The 23,600-nt window shown below is 37.4% G+C and overlaps 1 protein-coding gene across 12 annotated transcripts in view; it reads right to left on the minus strand.

Annotated features, from left to right (window-relative positions):
* Window positions 1-23,600, minus strand: part of FAM172A (family with sequence similarity 172 member A) — a 428,036-nt gene that overhangs the window by 54,042 nt on the left and 350,394 nt on the right. The window contains exon 10 of one of the 12 annotated variants that reach the window (XM_057307512.1): window positions 1-23,600. This exon is cut by the window's right edge and continues 10,027 nt beyond it. The exons of the other annotated variants lie outside the window; for them this stretch is intronic. The gene's annotated coding sequence lies outside the window, so the exon portion shown is untranslated. 12 annotated transcript variants of the gene reach the window in all.

Genomic DNA, 23,600 nt, shown 5'->3' on the forward strand with positions numbered 1-23,600 from the left:
TTTTTGGTAAACCTGTGTAGCAGGCACACCAGCAAATCAATGGCAAACCATTTTATAAATATTTCCAACAAGGGGTTTTGGAGAAACATTCTTAGGTGGTTGAATATGAACTGAGGGCCACGTGTTGGTTTTTCACTTGAACCCTTGCTGCACAGATGAATTATCATCAGTTATGTCTTTTTAGCCATAAAAGCAACATACTATTTGCACACTACAAATTCAAAGAGTGTTCTTAACTTTTAAAAGGCAAAAGAGAAGTGACTGAAAGTTCACAAGATTATTTTAAAAATGAAAATAAAGGCAAAAAGTAGTTGCTTTTACATAGGGAATCTTACAAGATACATGAAATTTAACATCTACTGTACTTTAGGCCTATATCTTATTGATAATTTAAAATTATAATTAGTGTTCTTGGGACCGAATGCTACACAGAAAACTAAATATGCACATATGTATGAGATGTGAGATGCTGCTGCAAGAGAGAAATACCCTATTTTTAAAGCAAAAAAAAAAAAAAAATCCTAGTGAAGTCTATCCTTTCATTTATATGTCTCATGTAAATTACACATAATTTTAAATCTTCAACACGTTGAAAATGGCCAGGTCTCATGGCACTTCTCCTTTATTATCTTCCATTTCACTTGGCCATGGCAATGGGGATTTACTAGAGATATTTAGGGATTAAAAATGATATACTTTGAATTGAACCAAAAAATGACCACTAGAAAAAAATTAATTTTTATTTATATAATCTGGTAAAAAATATATAATTTTTCCACTCTAAAGGCATTTTCTTATGCAGTAACACCACAAAAATAGCTTAAGTTTAAAATAGTGGATTTCCCATATGGTTAGTCCACAGCAAGATAAAGTTGTAAATGAGGGGACTATGTGAAGAAAACATAAAAAAGCCTTAAGGGCACATACAAAAAATGTGATATTGCATGATTTACATACACAATTTTATTTCCCAAAATTCAAAGAGAAAAGCTTAATATGTCATAATTTAAATTGTATTTCACATCAAGTATTCCTGATTACGTATTTAACTCTAAGATGCATAACTCAATTTAGAGCATAATGTGGGAGAGGAGTTAGTAAGAATCTAACCTTTTGAATTTCTTGACTTTTTTGGGCTTGTGGTAATGTTGTATTTATAGAGATTCTACACTTTCAAATTTAAGTCTTGAAATGTCAGAAAAAATCCCAAAGCTGAGATCTCACAGAAGGTGATTTTTAACAGTCCTTAAAAGTAAAGACTTTATGATCTTCTGACAACTGGAGCTTTCACATTTTAAGATTTAAAATTTTCAGTCCTAATATTACATAAGCATACACATTGGTACACTTTTAAAGATTCCGTGATCTGTGATAAGCCTTGAAAAAAGGGAAAATAAGAAAATAGGAAAAGTTATGAAATTCAGGAATATTATATAAGTACAAATAGAAAGAAGTAAATACTTAAAAGGTCTTCTGTATTTGAATGTGTTCCCTCATAAGGATATATTTCCACTGTAAAAGAAATCATATCCAGTTAATTTTTGACTATTTACAGTGATAAAGAAATGGGGATCTCCTGATATTCTCGAGCTGGATCTCAGATGAGGAAATAGAGGCCCCGAGAGGTTCAGTGACTTGATCAAGATCATACTGCTAGTTAGTATTAGAGTCTCTCATTTCCAAGTTTCTCTCATATACTAGGTCTCTCATTTCCAAGTTTCTTTACCACTCCCATGGCTAATATTTTATAAATATTTCTTGGAATTCATTATTTTCAATGTATCCTGCTACCACTTGTGTGACCACGGGCAAAGAGCAAACTCTCTAGTTTTCTCATCACTTTCAGTTTTAATGAGTATTTTTCCACCGACCTGCTATAAGCCAGATGTAGAGATTACAAAGATGATAAAACATGGGTTAATCTTATTCTTTGATGTTTTATGATTTAGTCGGGGAGAGGACTGGCATACAGATATCATTAAGGTAATACCTAATTTGACTAGAAAGGCATCAAAGTCAAAGGTGACATTTAGTTTTTGATTACCACGATTAAAGATAGGGTCTGGGCTACTTGATGTCAGAGTTCCTCTCTAAAAATTATCTGGGTTTCGTTTTTTCCCTCTACTCATATTATTTCTTAGCTGGACTTCTTAATAAGTAGGTATTTGATAAGACCAAAATTTCTAAATGTTGAAAGTGATTTCAGTGGAACACAGTGATATGTTTATGAATACACAGGTAATGAACAAAGCTTTTTCTGTGCAAATAAGTTTGTGAAATTATGGGTTTCTTTGGTATAGGCCTTTAATGTGTTAATGTGCAATAAAATAAGAGGAAAATTTAATATGCAATGTTTCTTTTCTTTCATTAAGAAAAAAATCCCTCCAAAAGGAGCTTTCATTACTATCTCTGTATCTCAAAATTAGTATTCCAAGAAGCAAAGTTTGGGTAACACTACCCCCGGACTCCCAGGATATCCTCTTAACTGGTCTTCCCCACCAAACCGTTTTACACATCCACTGGCAAGTTAATCCTCCTAAAATGCTGCCTTCATCATATTATCCTGTTCAAAAACTTTCAATGACTCTTCATGGCCTATAATTTTAAGTTCAAACTCTAGATCTTCAGGATGCTGCTTGTACATTCCACTTCAACTTTATATCTCACAATTTCCTTGAACAAACTCCAGCCAAAATATCACTGGATTTACCAAGCTCTTTCTGACTTGGATCTCACTACTTTTCTTTGCCTAGAATGTCTACTTCTTGTGACAAAATTATCAATAACTTCTCTGACAAAATTCAGCTCAGGCTTTATTGTCCCCATAAATGAACACAGTATCTAACCTCTGACCTTGTTATCAGAATTATTTTTTATAAAACTGTTATGATCTCTTTTTATTGGTATTTATCATTTATGTGTTTTTTATGTCTTTTGGCTACATTTGGGTAAGCTCACTGAGGCCAGGCATAGGCCTTGCGTGCCAGAATTTAGCACATTCTCCTGTACCTAATATCATTTAAAATGATGGCGATGGTGACATTATTTGTGACAAAGTAAAAACCACAGAAAGGAGAAGGACCTAAACCAGGGGCCTGAGTGCTCATTTACAAACTTTGTATGTAGTGGTTTACAAAAGTATTAACCACATTTTCCAAATGTCAAATCATGACTGCTCAGGCAAGAGTTTTCAACTTTGATTGTTGACATATCCTAAATATATAGTTGAAATAGTTATTAAATATTAAGACCCTACCTAATATTAAAACTCTAGTCTTTCTTAATTTAAATACTCTTATACAGCTCTGGCTTATTACCCATAAAGGAATAGTTTTATTTCCAAAAAAGATTTCTACCCCGATGAAGAAATTTTAAATAAGAAGGGTGAGCTAGTAACAAACATTTTAAAAGGTCATCAATTACAATTAATAATTATTTAGATAAAACTGCAAATTACTTAGCAGTGTCTTGATTTTAGACTACAGTGAAACTTTTTTTTAGACGTTCTTCACAATTCATTTGGTCTTGCCCAGTGAAAAAAGGAATACTGCACAGTAGTTTTTGGCATTGTAATTATAAATTATTCTGAAATTTGGATAAAATTTAACGTCAAGTGACTGAAGGCCTTACTGAGTTCTCACATCATGAAATGTTTGCATTTTTAGATGTAAGTTTTACCCTTTTAGTAACTGAAAGAAACAGCTCTTGAATAAGTTTTGATCAAGCAAAGAGTTTTTTTTTAAGTAAGATATACAGTTTTAACCAGGATTGAAATGAACTATTCAAGTATAAAAATAACATTGCCCTTCCTGAATATATGAATGTACAGTATTTATTAACACATTGCACTATATTCAAAAGTTTTGTAATTCTTATAAATGTCATTATGCTTATTGCTTATGTTAGTATGTGTCTACTTTCTTCCTTTTTTAACACTTATTAAAGGATTTGGAAGATACAAGTCATGACAGCAATTGATCCCATTCGTCTCTTCATCACTGTGCCCCAGGCCTAGGATGACACCTGGTACACAACAGATGACAAATACTTGTTAAGTAAATGAATTGCTAGAATATATGCTCCAGGAGGAAAAGGAATAGATATCTGAGAGTTTATTAGTTAAAAATCTGGTCCTTGGATTCAAATATGTAGTGTTTGAATTCTGGTTGCACTATTTATTAGCTCCCTAAACCTGCTTCTTCACCTGCAAAATGGAATAGTAATAGAATCTGCCTCCTACAGTTATTGTGAGGATTAATTCACATAAATACTTGCACACAGGGAGCATTCAATACATGTTAGCTTCTATTATCATCATCAACATCATCATTACCTTCTTCATTTGTCTCATTCGCCACTTATCTCCGGTTTCAAGCATGTAGCATATGCTCAGTAAATATTTGTTAAATGAAGAAATGAATCAATGAAGTGAAGCTGAATTTGCATACACAAATAGGCCTGACTACCCTTAGTACACTTTTAGGCAAGATGCAGACAGACAGCAGTGAAAAAAAAAAAAAAGACTCTCCAAGTTCGGGTGATTGAATTACTCTTACTTGAACCAGCTGCTTGGAGATCTAGTCACAAAGCCCCAGTCATTCCTGGTCTTTAAGGAATAGGTGTTCCTTTATTTCCTTCTTGAACTTCTTGTAATGCCTACTACAGAGGTTTGTTTCATTTATACTAAAAGAAATCCCAAAATCCTATTTAGCGACCAAGTCACATAAGGTAAAATTTGAAAACAAACGAACGTAGATTATAGAATGGCTAGATGGTAGAATTCTCATAATATTTAACTACATTATCTTAACAAATCCAGTTTGCAGTATTTATATTTCTTGCCATGTTGCTACACACTGAAGTGTCATACTGAGAATCATTATTTCCACACTTTCTAACTTCAAATGGAAGTAAAAATTGTGTAAATAGCAACTAAAAGTTACGTTTCTGGGTACTACCTCATTGTGAGTGGGCAACAAAGTAAGTCTCAGATTCTGTGGCTTTGAAGTATTTATTCTGTCATTGACTTAAATCGTTTTAGATCTTGTATTCATAATATTTCTCATCAGAAATGCCTTACATTGAATGGTACTGAAAAGTTTTCTAACTTATTTTGAACTTCGCTATGGAAAGGTACTATCAGATTACAGAGCCTTGTTATATTTAGGGCCTTTATTAGTTCTTTTTTAATTTATAAAAATGAATATACACTTCAGCAGCAAAGAGGTTTGTTTTTTTTTTAATTAAGATAAGATCAATAGACAGTATTTTAACTGGGTGAAGAAAAGAAGGAAAACAGACCCATGCAACAGTTAATCTTAAATTCTTCTGTGTGCATTCTTTGTGCAATTATTTTGTTTCCACTGTGTTTTCCAGATTGAAAATAAAATTTAAAAAACTTATAAAATATCCATAAACCTTTATCCTCTTCCTCATACTATCTTCCAAAAGGTACTGAAAAAAGAAATGCACACTAACCAGGAGTACTTGTTACAAATGCAGATTCTTGGGGTGCGGCTAAGGAATCAGAATAAGCAAAGGTGCCAAGGTGAGAGGAAAGAAAACTAACAAGAATTTGTCCTCCTCTTTAAAATCTAAAAACTTCCTTCTAGTTGCTTCTTTCCTTCTAAGCCTCTTTTCACTTTCCCCAGGTTTGAATACGGACCTCTAATTGCTTCTCAGACGCATTCCCAACCTTCTTGGGGATTCCAAAACAAGCTCATGCTGTTTCTACTTGGTCATTTTTATACTGGCTCAGGGTTGCTGAAATTCTAGATCTTAAATCTGAAAGGCATACTAAACAAACACCAATTTTATTTTATTATTTTTAATTTTTTATATATTTTAAAGATTTTATTTGTTTGAGACAGAGTAAGCATGAGTGGGGGAGGAGCAGAGGGAGAAGGAGAGGGAGAAGCCCTGGTGAGTGGGAAGCTTGGGGGGCTCCATCCCAGGACCCCGAGATCGCCATCTGAGCCAAAGTCAGATGCTTAACTGATTGAGCCACCCAGGTACCCCAACAAACACCAATTTTGAAACACATGTAAATCATCTCCCTCTAATATCATAATAATTACTATAACAGACTGACTACTAAAAGGGCTTTACATACATTATCTGTTGCTTTTCCATACCAAACCAAACCAAACCAAACCAAACCAAACCAAACCAAACAAAAAACAAACCCAAACAAGAGTACTTCCCCAGAAGCAAGAAGGGCAGATGGGTTCTGATTCTGACTTTGATACTGACTTTTAATAAACTCTGACTTTTGATTCTTTAGCAACTTAAGATGAGTGTCTTAAAGGTAAATGAAGAGTGACTGCCAAAGGTGTTGGTGGGACAAGACCCAGATGTTCAAAGGATGATTTTCTTCACTGTACTCTTACCTAACTTCACCCAAGTCGGGAGACTCTAACACTGACTTGAGTAATCTATCCAGTACTTTGACCTCACCATCCTTGATATTCAATGACCTTCTCCTGTACTCCACTTCAGCTAACCATTCTTAATGTTGAACTCTGGTCATCACATCACTTTTGTGAAATAAAAGTTTAGATGTTACCCTGGTTTGACCATAACCTCCTATCTTTTCAATCATCTTACTCAAATAATCCCGTTTTCCAACCTTGAAAAAAATAACTTATAGGGCTTCCAGTCCATTCATTCTCCTTTTTCCCTACCAGCCTTTTTCTGTTTTTACTTCCCTCCTTAATGGCTTAGAATCCACAGTCCAACATTTCAACATGTTTTTCTAAACTGCCTTGACCCATTGTCCATTAAATGCAGGTGCCTGAAAAACTCCAATGTTGGATGAACCCAGATGACTGGCTTCTCTCTGGCTAACACACTGTTACCCCTATAAACAAATCATCATCAGCCACAACTGGGCGCTCAGCACTGTTCAGCCATGGACTATGTAATCTTAGACAACTCTTAAAGGTTAAAAAAAATTATAAAGGCACTACAAGAAAGTAAAAGAGAATTTGTGTGTGATTGTGAAGTGGGACTTCAGGCACAACAATACGACCAGAAACTACAGAAAAAAATCATTGACATTTTTGCCTCCATAAATATTAAAAACTTCTGTATGGATTTAAAAAAACTAACCCACTCCATAAGTAAAATGAAAAGATAAAAGGCAAACTGGGCAAAAATACATCACATGTAATAACAAGGATTGTTATCCATCATTTATAAAGAACTACAAATTAAAGGGAAATGACAAAGATTCAATAGAAAAAATACTCAGTAATTTATAAAATAAAAAAATGGCAATTTTATATAAAAATATGTTCAACCTTCCTGCTTATCAAATAAACACAAATTTAATTGGTTTTTTTGTAGATTAGCAATGATCAAAATAATGACTCACACTTTCACTTTTTCAGTATCCTTTAGACCTTTAAGAGCATTTGACACTGTTGACCACCCTCTGACTCACAGCATTCTCTTCCCCTGGCTTTCGTTTCTCTGACTTTTCCCTTCGTTCTGTGGCAGCTCCTTCTTTGTAGCTCCTCAGAGGTCTTGCTGCACAGCTACGAATTGTGCTTTTCACTGAACATGTCCTCCTAAGGTGGCTTCGTCAGTCCTCTCACTTGCAAATCTTCTGAGCGTCAGTCAGTATATCTAATAGCTTATTGTTCATTTCTGCTGGGAAGTTTTATAGGCACCACAAACTCAGCATGTCAAAACTGAACTCATCACTCCCCCAACAGACATGCTTGTCTTCCTGTCTTCATTTTCTATGTGGATGATAGAACACCCACACAATTAGCCAAACTAAGAACCTGGCTGTCAACCTTGATGCTTTCTGTCTTACCACCCATCAATTCAGGTCCTGCTGATTCTCCTCATATCAAAATATTTTCTCCATCTCCACTGCCTCACTCAGGTCATCATAACCTAACTAGTCTTGCTTTAGTCTTGTTGTCTCTCATATATTCTCCATATCACAACTAGAACATTCACTGAAAATGCAAATTGAATCATACTATATTCCCTTTTCAAGAACCCTTCTTTCCAAGTTCTTTTATGAGGTTGAGAAGGCTCTCCATAATCTGGCTCCTGCTTATCTCTCCAGCCTGATGTCTTTTGACTTACTATTCTGCTCTCATACTCTACTCTCCAGCAATATCGGGCTTTCTTCAGTCTTCAAACGCACCATGTATTCTCTTGCCTTTGTCTCTGCCTGGAACCTGGAAAACTATCTTATGTGTCTCCACCTTTTTCCCCCTACATATAATTCTACCTTCCGTGATCAGAAATGACTAACTCCTACATTTTTCAGGCCTTAGCTTTTTGAAAGCAGAGACTCTGTTTGTTGTTTTCGAGTTGTATCCTTGGCACTTAGAACACAATCTGGCACATGGCGGGTGCAGAGTGGTTGAACATAAGTGAATGAGTATTGTGTCAAAAGCCACGGCACTGAGTGCTTTCTGCTGGCATTGTAAAAGGGTGATGATTGAAAGTCTTACTGTCACAGACGAGACTGGGCCAAAGTGGTTCCCCATATTGCTAAGACACAGCATTTTCCTAGATGTCTGTTCACATAATTAAAAAATAAAGCTATTTATTTGGAGTCAAGCTAGTCCACAGACTCACCTTCTGCTCTTTCCCTTACTGTCAAACCCAGCAAAAATGGGTCAGAAATGTGGATATCTGTCTCTGCTGCCGAGCAATTCATTCCTTCCTCCTACATCTCCATGATAACCACTCTGATTTAATTCTCACCACATACCCCTGAATTTACTCCTATCTAGTCTCCTCTTGTTTAATCTCTTCCCCTCCAGTCTGTCTTCATACCACCACCATCAATCTGATCATGCTAGTCCCAACTTAAAAACTTCTGATGGCTCCCCACTATCCCAAGAGGATAAAATCCAAGCTACTCCTTAGCAGAAAGCCCTCTATCCTGTGGACCTCATTTCCTATAACACCTCATCTCATTGGCTCTTGTGCTCAGCCATACTAAATTCCTGCCATTCCCCGAACCTGTCATACTGTTCTGTATTTTATACCTGGGCATATGATCTTACTTTTCTGCACAGAATGCCCAATTTTTCTCAAGTAATTACTTCTGGAAACAGTTCAAATTTTACTTCCTGTGAAGACCATCTCTAAACACTCAAGATAAGGCAGTGACTCCCCACTGTACATTCATAGCACTGTATGTTTTTCTAGTGTAACATTTATCACATTGCTCTGTAATAGTTTATTTACATGTTGTTGTGGAGAATGCTAACTGTTCATGAAAACCATTGCTTAAACGATTGTAACCAAACACATAAATGCTTAATACATTGCATTTCCTAGCCTTCCTTGCAGTTAGATGTGGTCATTTGACTGACCCAAAGCAATGAATGTGGGGTTGATCGGTGCCGTTTCTGGCCAGTTCCTTAAGGAAGTGGGTACATTCTGACAGCCCTCTTCCTGTGATCCAGAATAGTGATGAACCTGCAGCCAAGCTGTGACCATGCAGGCAACATTACCTACGTGATGGCAGAGAAACAGAATGGAAGGGGCCTGGTCTGTGAACATAGCTGTGTGGGGCAGAGCCATGTGCCCATCTGGAAGGCCCACCTTGGAGTGCTATGTGTCAGAGAAATAAACTTCTATGTCCTTTATATACCTATGGTCCTTTTGTTAGAGAAGCTTAGCTTTACCTTAGCCAATACAGGCCTTTTTCTCCTTCTGGTTTGTTTGTACCTTAAGAGGAGAAGGTGGCATATGCTTCTTTGTGGTGCCTGTGACAAGCATACAGTACTTAAATTAATACTAGCTGGATAAACCTTGAAGATAAAATGGGCCCTTGCCTATGTCTCGTGGAAGGACCAGAGACAAAGGGGTAAGGAGAACAGTATAATATGAGAAGTGTTTCATATATTAATTTTCATGTCTGGCTACCTTTGGAGACATTTAAGTCTACTGATAAAGGATCTGAGGATCTTTAAAACAATGAAACCAGGAAAAGCAATCTAGAATCTGAAATTAGAATTGAATGAAACATTGGTAACTAAAAGAAAGGGAGTTAATGGGTATCATTAACTTCACCAGAAACATCATTTAGTAATACCCATACCTACCGGATACTGGTCTATTTCCCCCCTGATAATCCTGCTTTATTGTTTTTCTGTGTGTGGTAGCTAGTTCCCAAAGACAGAGACCTTCTCTCCCGAACCCCTATCCATCCTCATTATAAACCATGCTTCATGATATTTATGTCCTTGAATAGCCTCCTCTACCTGAATGTGGGTTGACCTCATGACTTTCTTTTTGAACAGAGAGTATGGTGGAATTGATGCTGCCTGACTTTTGAGGCTAAGTCATATGTTTTGCAGTTACTCTCTGGGATTCTTGAAGTACTCATGTGTTCTTTGGATGCTCCCTTTTAGAACCCAGCACATGCTGGTTTAAGCCCACTATATGGACAGGTCATGTGTAGTGCTCAGTCCGAGCTGAATTTCCAGCCAATAGTTAGCATCGACTGCCAGCCATGTGAATGAGTCACTTGAGGTGTCCAGCTTACCAACCTTTCCAGTGAGTCCCGCCCCATCTGGAAGCTGATATGAGAGATCCTAGGCAAGAACCTCCCAGCTAAGCTCAGTTAACCTATGGAACCATGAAAGATAATAAATCATTGTTTTAGGCCACTAAGTTTTGGGCTGGTTTGTTATGCAGAGAGAGATCACTAGAACACTAAAACTGACAGAAATCTGAGCCTGTGCATAATGTCGTGAAGACTTTCTGAGCATTATTTGGAAGCCGTATAGGCGACTAAAGAACAATGACCCTCACAGGCTGATGTAACAGCCTTTTTTCTTGACTTAATGTTTTCTTTTTTTCTCTTAAGTTTCAAAATCATCATAAAAAAAATCAAATGCTTGAGGGGGTTTTCAAAAGCGTACTCTTCCTTCAAATGCACTTATTTCCTCGGTGGAAGAAGACACAAAACTGTGTAAACAACAAATAGACTAAGTTATGTTTAACCTCCTAAGAAAGGATATGTTGCAAGGGAACGTGAAGTCAAAAAGTAAGCACAAACATATCCGACTGATTATTGTGTAGTAATACATAGATTGCCACTGGCGGCACTTATTACTAGATGGATACAATTGGAATGTTGTCACTGTGGTATTCAATCAGAAGAAATTGTCAAGACCTAGACTTACATCTACTCTGCGTATTCCCCATCAAAATTAGATTATGTCCATATTAACTATCTCTCAATCTATGTCACCTCCTTTGACTTGCAAAACTAATCATTTGCTTCCAGAGGAAAGTTTCCTGAAGGTTTAGTAATCTTAGAAGTGGGCAAGATCATCTGAATCCTGAAATAACCTAAAAATATATAAAGTTTGAATTCAAGTAGTTTAATTTCAAGTCTCAATTTCCATTCATTCTTTACAATGTCCAGTGTCTTAAAGCGGCTCTTGGTTTACCACTGCAGGATCCTGACACTCCGATACATGTATCTCCCATACATGAAGTCTTTCCTGAACCTCCACGAACACCTCCCTGTCCTGAGTCCCATTCTTTCCACGATTTCACTATATAACTAATTGACCTATTTGAAGAAAAAACTGAAGATGACTCTTGTGGCCAAGTCCCATGGATTCTATGTCTGTTAAGTCACTGGGTTCTATCCTCTCTTGCCTTTCACTCTCTTCACCAGCAGTTAGGCCTAATTACCTTTTGTAGGGTCTATAATGACCCTTGAATTGCACATTCTCTACCTTCGTTCTTTCCTTAATATGTTTCACTCATAGCTGCTGGATCAATCCTTCTGAAGTATAGTGCTGATAGTTTATTTCCTCCCTCACAAACCTCCAATCCCCAATGCTTAAAGGAACACACACACACACACACACACACACACACACACTCACAAAACCCCTCCTTCGCCTATCATTTAATGTTCTCTGTCACCGCACTACTACCTATAACTTTTTTTCTTATTCTTCATTCACACCCATCATGTGCCTACGAAACTCCCTTCTTGCTGTCAATGCTTATGTAACATATTCTGTACTTCTACTCCTTGCTCATACTGACAATCCTAGTTGAAATATCCTTCTTCCTTCTAGAACTCTTTATATCCTACCCATCTCTCAAGGTTTGACTCAATGGATTTCCTGTCCTCAATCCCTGAATGTCCTGTTGGACCTTGTAATTAGATAGAATCACACCCTCTTCCAAATTTCTCTATTACTTTTTACCAATATTTCCTTGTGATCCTTATTCCTTTCTCCTTGAATTACCAAATTTATGAATTTTTATCTCCTTCCTACTGCCCTTTACTCTACTAACAGCAGAATAAGTTGCATATGCAGTAAATGATCAGTAAATATTGTTGCATGGATGGGGATGTCATTATTTCAATATGTTACTCGTTCTAGGTAATTTTTATATCTTACCGCTGGCATAGAGAGACTAATACGAGGAATGCAGTGGTGAGAGAAGGGAGAGGTGGTTTTTTTTTGGTGGGGAAAATCTGAATAAAAATACTATAATGCCTGCCAGGCCCACGGCTCTCCTCTCCTCATGTTACTCTCATTTGAAGACAAGTTTGGGAGATGTCTGGGTGGCTCAGTCAGTTAAGTGTCTGCCTTCAGCTCAGGTCATGATCCCAGAGTCCTGGGATCAAGTCCCACATCGCGCTCCTTGCTCAGCCGGGAACCTGCTTTTCCCTCTGCCTGCCACTCTCCCTCTGCTTGTACTCTTTCTCTCTGACAAATAAATATACAAAACCTCAAAAAAAAAAAAGACAGGTTTGGGGCACCTGAGTGGCTCAGTCGGTTAAGCATCTGACTCTTAATCTCAGCTCAGGTCTTGATCTCAGGGTTGTGAGTTCAAGCTCCATGTTGGGCTCCACACTGGGTGTGGAGCCTACTTAAAAAAAAAAAAAAGGTAAGTTTGGTTAGATGTTCCTGTCATGTTGAGAAAAAGGATCATCCATCTCTTTCTTCGTATTTATTTAGTTACTACTCATTTGCATGCATTTTCTTTTCAAATCTTATTCTATGAGAAAGCTTCATCTTATCTATCCTAATAACTACTGGTTCTCTCATTTGTTTGCTCTTTCTTTGGGTTTTAATATTTTCTGTATATCTCTCCCCTTTACAAACACTTGGGAATTACCTTGTTTTGGTACACAGTATCTGGCTTTCTTGCCCATCCAAGTAACCAATTACTTGCCTTCTTAAATTTTTTTAAAACTTTACTTTTTTTTTTTAAATTAATTTATTTATTTTAGACAGAGAGAGCATGAGCAGGAGGGGCAGAGGGAGAGGGAAAGACAATATCAAGCAGACTTTGCACTGAGTGCAGAGCCCGATGTGAGGCTCAATCCCATGACCCTGAGATCACGATCTGAACCCAAACCAAGACTCGGTTGCGCAACCAACTGGGCCACCCAGGTGCCCCAAAACTTTCCTTCTTATTATATAAGAAGATATATAACATCATCATTTAAGTAGGTAAATAATCCTATAAACAGCAAGCTGAATGATATTCTCACCTCGTGCATGTCACAGAGTCTGTAGTCTCACCTCATGCATGTCACAGAGTCTGTATTTTTTAATATGTGCCTTACATATAACTCCTTTCTACTTTCTATATAATTTTCTTGTTCAATTTTTTTGCTTTTGTGATGCCTTCATAATGAATTCAATTAAACAACCAGATGAAAATTTAATCTTAATAAAAAATGTATAACAAAAATAATGCAGGGAATTACTTTATAAATCACATTGTTTTGTATTACTTCAGCATGCCACATTTTCCCTGCTGATGCTGGTGCGGTATAGCATTTTATGCTGCAACATGTAAAAAATAAACTTTTTTATTAAAATAAAACCCCTACTAAGCTGGTAGAATGAAACACATTTTAATATTGATATTTTAATTACTCTTAATTAAAACCTTGCAGAGATTCTCATTCATGTTCTATGGAAAGTTCATATTCACATAGTTAAAGAAGCAGTTTGCTTTAGGGCTTAATCATTTAAAACAATGCCTCCAACACAGAATCCCCTATTACTTTAAAGACATAACCTCAGATGTATATTATTTTATGAAATAATTTGCAATACATTCCTAAGGGTGGCTCTTGGGAGAATATTTTGGTGAGGATGATTTTTAGAATTTGGAGTATGGGTTAAAGGGCTCAGGCAGGTGAAGTATGTATATTTAGCACAGTCAAAAGCACATATGAGTGAGCTCAAGATGGAATTCAAGGTTTCTTCTTTCTAATCCTTTGCTGATTATCCTTGAACAGTAACCTGCTTTCGCTTATTTCTAAATTGGTAGCACCAATGCACTGAAGTTATTAATTAATTAAACAGGTATTTGAAAAATGCCTGCCTACTTTGTGCCAGGCACCGTTCCGGATGCTTGGGGATTTATCTGAACAAAACCAACAAAGCTGACATTCCAGTGGGTGGCAAGGGAGACCAATAACAAATCATAAACGTTAACAAATCACTCAATCCATACAGGGCTGGACTATCAAAAATGCTACTGAAAAAAACAAAACAGAACAGAGAAGGGAAAGATATGCAATTTTTAGATGACGTAGTCAGGACAGGAATTGAAGTGATGTCTAAATAAAGACCTAAAGGAGGTGATGGGGTGAGATCTGTGCATATCTAAGTGTAGAACATTCTAGGCAGAGGCCAGTGCAAAGAAGTTGAAATCAATCACTCATTGCATGTCAGTCTCTGCTGAAACCAGGATGGTAGCATAATCAAAGAAAAACTCTATGGTCAAATACTCTAACATTTGTGATACTTATTGCATTACAGTCCATTTAAAAGTGATCTAATAATTATTTATAGAGTACAAACTATATGCTAGGCATTGAAGCAATAGTGATGAAAAGCCACACATGAAGCTTTTGTCCTCCTGAAGCTTACACTTTAATGAAGGTGGGAGGGACGAGTAAATAGATACACGCTATGCTAGGGGTGGTACAGGGAGCCATGGGGGCAGAGGATAGAAGCCCCTCTCCCAGACTACAGGAATGGGATTTTAGAGAGAAAGCTACTGGAGATTGAAAGTCTTTCATTTCTGCTCCCAAGAGCACAGACATAAGAACAGTTTTCATACAGAGTCAAGTAATAAATGCTTCACATGTATTTAATCCTCACAGCACCCTATGCCCTCACAGCATCCTCGCCCTATTATTATTGTCATTTTATAAGCAAAGGAATGAAAATCCAGAGAAGCTAGTCAACTTGTCCAAGGTCACAAAGACAGAAAGTGGCAGAGAAAGGACATGAACTCAGGCAGTGTGGCTCCAGAGTCTGTGCTCTTAACCACTATCTTGCGCGCTCTCTGAGAAGCATGCATGTAAAACAATTTATTAATGAATTAAGACCTCTGGGTATTTTCCAGCTGCTTATAAGTAATGCTTGGTATGGACTGTCTAAATAGTTTGATTGTAGAATGAGTTTTTATCAGCATGATCTAGAATTAAGAAAGTCTGTTTTATCTACAAATTAAAATCAAATCATCTTGTTCGTACTGTGGTATGAACTTCTGACATTGGGATTCACTAGCCCATTCATATAAAAAGTCTGCACTAGGAGCAGCTCTTTGGAATCCTTTCTTCCTTTGGGCTTCTGACATTCTCAATAAGTGGAGAATAACCTCTTTTAATTTGAGTGCTATCTATTAGATGTAATGGATTTTGTTAAATGACGTGGGTCCATGAATAAATTTTAAAATATCTGTCCTCTACACAGCCTCAGCCCTGCTCTCAGACACTACCTTCACAGTGAGGAGTCAGATGTTCTGGACCAAATCACAAATTACGTGACTTTCCAGATTGTCAGATGGTACCCATTCTGAGTAGAAGTTGCACTAGTGACCTCGAAGAAAAATCTAGAAGGGCTCTGAGCAGATGTACATGTGGGTGTGAGAGTGGGCTGTGGAACCTTGCAGAACTACGTATTTGCTCTGCTTGATTTCTAAAAGCTGATGATTTCCCATTTTCATCATGCCTAGCTCCCTGACTAGTTAGACAACTGGAAAGTCTAACTGGGGACTGCACAAATTCTATCTGTTGAAGAAATAACATTTTGTGACAATGATAAGTGATACAAATTCCGACTGGAATTCTTAGAAAGGCCTAAACAATAGGAAGAGCAATTGTATATGAAAATGTGGAAATGGCAGTCTAGGGAATTAGAATTCTATCATTTTAAAGATCATGGAAAGGATGATTTTCTAATAATATTCATGGCAGAAAGCCATCCAATGATTAAGTGAAAACTGTATGAATATTTTTACAGCTACATGTAAATACCTTTACTGTATAACCTGATTATTTTCAGGTATGATGTACATAACGTTAGAAAACAGTGAAACTTCAAGTCTCATAAATCATTCTGAAGCCTGGATCCATCAAAACACAGTGTCCTAATAGTTAACTGATGGGGGAGACACAGAATGTTTGAGAAAAGTCACACTTGGGTATAAATTTTAAACTGAATAGGAAGGGAAAAAAGATTTTATCAACGGAATTTGGGGTAATGCTAGTTACAATGATAAAAGATAAAGAGAAGTCAGAATAGGATGAAAGAAATTGGGCAAAAATAGTGAGCAAAGATTTTAACACCAAAGTGAAGAGGACTGACCATGGTATTATATGATTTTAGCATCTCATGCAGTGAAAGGAATCATGATTAATCTTCTATTTATAAAGAGAGCTAACTTACTATCAAGGAAAAATACAGACGAGGCGCACAGAGATGGCAACAAAAATTAACAGTGGTGATAGCTAATTTTCAGTTTTAGCTTTTAATCCTGTATTCCTCTCAAAGCACATACATGTTTCCATAATATAGAAATAACACAATTTTAAAAATTAAGTAAATGAAATGAGGCAACAAACTATGCAAATGCTACTTCTAAGTACTATTATAATGGTCTGAACCTATATTGAAACATTAAAAAATGTTCTCTTTAAAACAGAGGTTGCCTCTGAGAGACAAAGAATTCATAAATTTATAATGATAACCAAATGAAAACACAGAGTAAACTTTCTAAGTGAAAATATGACTTTTCCTAACTAAAGGCTAAAAAACAAGAGAAATGTAATGTGCATTAGATTCATATTGTGGGGAATGAGCTTGTATCTAATCTAATGCTTGCATACATTATTCCAGTGCTTTGAGAACAGAGTAACAATTGTAATTTTGCTCTGAATCAAAATAACAGAATCTGTCAGTTGACATGTTGTAGTGTTTGCACTTTCATTATTGTTCATAGAATAATTGTATGCTTCTTTTTACTGTTATTTTGTAGCAGTTTATCTCTTTAAAAATGCTACTCAAACTATCTTCAGCAGAAATCTCAGTTATAATCAGTCACTAAGTTTTAGTAGATGTTTTCAATACGCTATACATATGCTTATGCATATCTGTTTTGATAAAATGTGATTCTTACATGCCTACCTAGTCTGTTATTTCACCACAATTTGCATTGTTATAATAAGTTATTGATTGATTTTCAGTTTAAGGGACTAAGGTAGTATTCAGTAATGACTGAGTCCTACAAGTTTATTGCAAGTGCCCAAGGTTCACTCACCCCAAGCAATTTAGTCAATAACCAATTTTTATACTTCTATCTCCTTCAAAATTCCAAACCAATAATCCCTGTGTGTGTGTTTTTTTAATTATTTCAGTATCAGACTAACATTTCCCATGGAAATCAATATGGGTGCGATCCATTAGCCAAAAATCTGCAGTACTGCAATGCAAACATATTAAAAATATTGATCTTGCAAAGCTACTGATGTTTTGATTGACTTTAATGTTTGTAAGCAGCAATAACAGAATTTCAATGACTGAAACAAACTTTTGATTAAAATTATAGATTTTCTTGGGGGGGATTTGCTATTTTACTGGTTCAAAGCATATCACATGGCTTACTTGCCTGCCATAAATGAGTGCAGTGGGATATACTTATCCAATTCCTTATTTGTAAATATTTTAGTCCATCATAGCTTACACATCTTTAATGTTCTTTGAACTGTTCTGACATTTCAATTCCACTTCTTATTCTATCATAGAGTGGTGGAATTTTCAGCCTGAGAATGGCAGGAATTGAGAGCTCTAATCCTTCTTTCACTATTATGCAACCTTTGGGAAGGCATTTAAATCGCAGTTTAAATTCCCCAAATGTAACATGGAATTAACCTGGGGAATCAATGAACATTCTTATTATATTTTGAGATCAATGCACAACAAAGACCATAATTTATACATACAAAAGATTACTTGACCCAAAGATGCGTCCCTTACAGAAAGCACAGAATTTTGCAGCCATTTAGTGATAACCTAGCAATGCTCTTATATTAGGTATAAAGAGACTGAGTCCCCAAAAGGTTCAGTGACAAAGGTTCAGAGGTCCTTCCTGACCACCCCATCTAAAGTACACCTGGGGTGTACTGGGTGGCACAGTTGGCTAAGTGACCAAATCTTGGTTTTGGCTCAGGTCAGGATCTGAGGGTGGTGAGACCGAGCCCCATGTCAAGCCCCGTGTGGAGCCCCCAGGGGTCTGCACTCAGTGCATAGTCTGCTTGTCCCTCCTTCTCTCCTTACTCGCCCCCCCCCCCCGCATGCACGTGCTTGCTTTCTTTAATAAATAAGTAAATAAATAAAATCTTTTAAAAAAAGTGCAGCTCTGTACCTCCACCTGCACTATCTCACCCTTTAACCTACTTAATTTTTATCTTAACACCACTATCTAAAACATTTTATATGTATTGTAACACTTTTTTGAGAAGATTTATTTATTTATTTGAGAGAGTGAGCAAGCAAGAGTGTGCACATGCATGGGGGGGGCGGCGGTAAGGGCAGAAGGAGAGGGAGAGAAAGTCTCAAGGAGACTCTCCACTAAGTGGAGAGGCCCAGGCAGACTCAATGTCATGACCCTGAGATCACAACCTGAGCCGAAACCAAGAATCCAAAGCTTACCCAACTGTACCACCCAGGCACCCCTGTATTATAACACTTTTATATCAATATAAACATTATGTATGTATAACATTCTATAGACTATAATAGGATATATGTGTGTGTGTGTATGTGTGTGTGTGTGTGTATAAAATTTGCCTACCTCTCATCTATTTTCTCTTCTAAAATTTAAGCTTGATGCAACAGGAATATTGTTTATCCTTATCACTGCCAAATCTCTAGCATCTAGAATAGTATTTGACATACAGGACTCAGTAGATATATATATTTTTTAAGATTTTATTTTTATTTATTTGACAGAGAGAGAGGGAGAGCCAGCAAGAGAGGGAACACAAGCATGGGGAGCAGGAGAGGAAGAAGCCCAGGTTCCCAGCAGAGAAGCCTGATGCGGGGCTTGATCCCAGAACGCTGGGATCATGCCCTGAGCTGAAGGCAGATGCTTAACGACTGAGCCACCCAGGTGCCCGTCAGTTATTATTTTTTGAATGAGAGAAGGAACGAGCCAGAACTGCTAGTGGAATGGGGTTGGTTTGGGTAGGGGTAGGATGGGGTTAAGACTTAGATTCTATTAACTTCCAATCCAGTGCTGCTCTAAGGTTTCCTTCTTAATATGCTCCTTTTACTTCTTGGGATTCCCAGATGTATCAAAGGGGATCTGGACCCATATCTGTAGTATATGTTTTTGTCTACAAGGACATTTTTATTTTAAACTTTTCATTATTTAATTATTAATCCTTCTCTTGGATTTTTTCACCATTTGTTTGCTCTACCTTCTACCATGTTAGAACTGTAATAAATGCTTTGCATTTTTATTTGTGACATTTCACTGCAATAAAGAAAAACATCAATAATTAAAGCAAAAACTGGAAATTAAAAATGACCCATTTATTAGCTGCTTATTTCACTTCCATCCTAAACAGTCTCATATAATCCTTTGTGGGAGGTATCAAGGACAAGGTTGCAAATGTGCAGGGACTTTAGGGTACTTATAAATTAGACTAGTTTTTCCCCCAAAGTACCCTACATGCCTACACTATATATATATGTGTGTGTGTATATATATATATGTGTATATATATATGATTTATTTATTTGAGAGAGAGTGAGAACTCGAGCACACGCAAAAGCAGGGGGAGGGGCAGTGGGAGAGGGAGAAGCCGACTCCCCGGTGAGCAGGGAGCCCAACACGGAGCTCGATCCCAAGACCCTGAGATCATGACCTGAGCCGAAGTCAGATGCTTGGCCAACTGAGCCACCCAGGTGTCCCTAGAATATATTTGTAAATATACAATGCAGCTTGAGAACAAATCCCCTGGCCCTCTTCCATGAAGCTACTGCCACCACAAACCTTCAGGAAACGCCTCAACTGCTGCTGATCCCTGGTGGGTGTTGGGGAAGCAGTGCAGTGCAGAACTGCCAGATCTGGGTTTGAATTCCAACTTTGTCACTTACAAACTATGCGAACTTTGGTTTCTTCATCTGTGAAAAAATATCTAACACTCACCACAAAGAAGTACCATGAGGGGTAGATGAGACCATACAGATAAAGTGAATGGCACACAGCAGGTGTGCAAACAAGGTTAGTTTTCCTCTCTTCACACATCAGTTAAAAAAATAGCTAACGATCCTTCCTGCTTCTTGCTATTTTTTTTTTTTTTCACCTTAAGACTCTCACTTTTGTAACCTGGCTTATAGAATTGGAATCTGTTTGTAAGGACCACAGTGCAGAAACTAAAACTGAAAAAAGGTGTTTCGATATTTATGTGGAACCTCAAGTGGTTTTTGGAAATCAGTAAGGGGCAGATGTAAGGTAAAACTATTTCAGAGAACTGAACAATATGATCAAATAGTCAAAAGAAATACTTTGGCGGCTGGAGAAGATACTCTACACACGTACTAGGGGCCTCAGGGTAGAAGGTGCCATCACAGTGTGAGCAGGGGTAATACATTACACTCCTCCTTCTGCCCTTACCTCTGGCTCTTCCATCTCTGCAGGTAGTCTGGTGCCCTCAGTGCCCTAACAGTCCCACCCACCTTGACCCATTCCTAGAAAACACCTTCAGCATCACAAGCATCTACCCTTGGTACACCCTTGAAAACTGCTCCCCGTCAGCAGCTCCACTGGATCATCCACTGAAGCCCCCGAGGTCTATCAGTATAGCTCCAAGGTTATAAAGCTGGCGGGCTTTGGATGAGATCTACTAGGACTATCCAAGGCCCAGAAGCAATAACCTAAGCTATTGCTTCACTTTCAGTAGCATCTGATGGTAGTCAAGTGCACAAAATAGCTTTAAGGAAGGTGCAGGGCACCTGCTAAGGGATGTGCATATTGTTGAAGATTAGCAAAATATTAAAGAGAAGGGTGAGTTTCCTTAAATGACTGTTTTTATTTCTAAAAATGACAAGTTCTGTAAGTCCGAGATGATGGGAAAACCCAGTATGCAAAAGGGATTATTTCTGCCCAAGTAAGCAGTGTGATTTGCAGCGTGACTACAAACCCAGGACCACTGATTCTTGGCCAGTTCACACTGCTATTACTTTGACTTTGCAGTTGAAAGTCTGACTGAAAAATACTCATGGCTTGACCACACACCGTTACGGTGCCACAGGAAGTGTGTCCCTTTTGTTTCCAGGCATTGTTAGAACTACCGGATATCCACTTTTTGGGGATCATATACCAGTTTGAGATTATGATAAAAGCTATGATTCCCCTCTCCAGAACTCCTATTCAGCATAGAATTTCAAAACATTTACGGAATTCCTTGCAGCTCTTCTGGGGATCTCCAGGCTAGAGGGTATTTAAGGGTAATCCTCCTGAGTTGGAAAATACCAAGATACTGTCTCTCCTCATAGCATTGCAGGTACGTATAGTATGAAGACATCTGCTTAGGGGTGAAGAGGGGAAGGAGAGGAGAGAGAGTCAAGTCCTAAATCGAAAAGTGTTATTTTTCTTCAAGTTAGAAAATATTCAGATGAAGGAAAAAGACCATTCAAATGCCAGGACTTGGATGCATGCAACATAAGTTGAATGCATGCAAGTCAGGGATTTGGCTTAATTCCAAGTATAAAATATTTCAGCTCCAAGGGGGAAGCTAACCATAGGCCAGAACCTCAAAGTATATATGTAAACCGTTTAGTTTTTAAAAAGGTCCAATATTGTAGGTTCTCAAGAAATTCTTAAGCTTCTCAGAAATTTTAGTAATGCAAACATTTTAAATACAGAGGGCTAGCAGTTGTTGAGAAATATTCTGGCATGGATTCTAATGGAGATTTGTTGTTGTTGTTGTTTTTTTTCAGGGACACTCTAGGAAATTTAAAACAGTTATTGAGTGCTAAGAAGACCACCCTAATTTAAAACTATTTTAAAGCATATCAGATGAAGGTCTGAAACTTCCAGATTATTATGCTTCTAAACTGAAAGGTAAAGCATTCGTCCTCTTTAACTGGAGACAAAAATTAGGGGGAAAATACTGCAAAAGCTCCAAGTCTAGTTACACCCCTCCAACCACCTAATCTTCAATTATGCAACTAGCAGTCCGAGAGCATAGAATAAAAGCCCTCCAGTGAAGACTCAATTCGTCTGGCAGAGGAATGCTTACTAATGTCAAAAGAGAGACCTCAACTCAGATTACACCTAAATTTTGGGGGGGGGGAGGTAGTTTGGAAGTTCTCACTTTTATGATTCTCTTCCCCATAAACCGGCCTTAAAAGCCTACATTAAAAACGAGGCCAGAAAAAAACAGTTTGGTGATTCTTCAAAAAGTTAAACATAAAATTACTACATGACCCAGCAATTCTCCTAGGTATATAACCAAGAGAATTGAAAACAGGTATTCAAACAAAAACTTGTACATGAATATTCATACTAACATTATCCATAATGCCTAAAAGTAGAAACAATTCAAATGTCCACTAATCGATGAATGGATAAGCAAAATGTGGTATATTCACACAAGAGAGTATTATAAGGCAATAAAAAGGAACGGAGAACTGATACATGCCACAGCATGGGTGAACCTTGAAAACATTATGCTAAATGCAAGAAGTCAGACACGAGAAGATATACACTGCATGACTGTACTTATATGAAATGACCAGAATAGGCAAATGTACAGGGACAAAAGCAGACTAGTGGTTGCCAGGGGCTGGGGGGAAAGTAAAACTGACAGTGCCTGCCCAGAGGGTACAGTGTTTCTTTTTGGAGTGATGAATATTTTCTGGAATTAGATAGTGGTGATGGTTGCACAAAATTGTGAATGTACTGTAGGTCACTGAATTGTAGACTTTAAAATTGGTTACCATGGTAAATTACATATGTTATGTGAATTTTACTTCAATTTAAAAATATGGGTAGAATTCTTTTTCCTTTTGTTTATTACAATTCTGGTGAAGAAAGACATTAGTGAAACAAATTCCTACTGAAACTAAAAATTGGATATTACCATAGGTGCTTTTCTTTTTCTTTTTTTTTAAGATTTTTTTTTTTATTTCTTTATTTGACAGAGACAGCCAGCGAGAGAGGGAACGCAAGCAGGGGGAGTGGGAGAGGAAGAAGCAGGCTCATAGCGGAGGAGCCTGATGTGGGGCTCGATCCCAGAACGCCGGGATCACGCCCTG

The sequence above is a fragment of the Ursus arctos genome, unplaced genomic scaffold, assembly GCF_023065955.2.
Source record: "Ursus arctos isolate Adak ecotype North America unplaced genomic scaffold, UrsArc2.0 scaffold_5, whole genome shotgun sequence".
NCBI lineage: Eukaryota > Metazoa > Chordata > Mammalia > Carnivora > Ursidae > Ursus > Ursus arctos.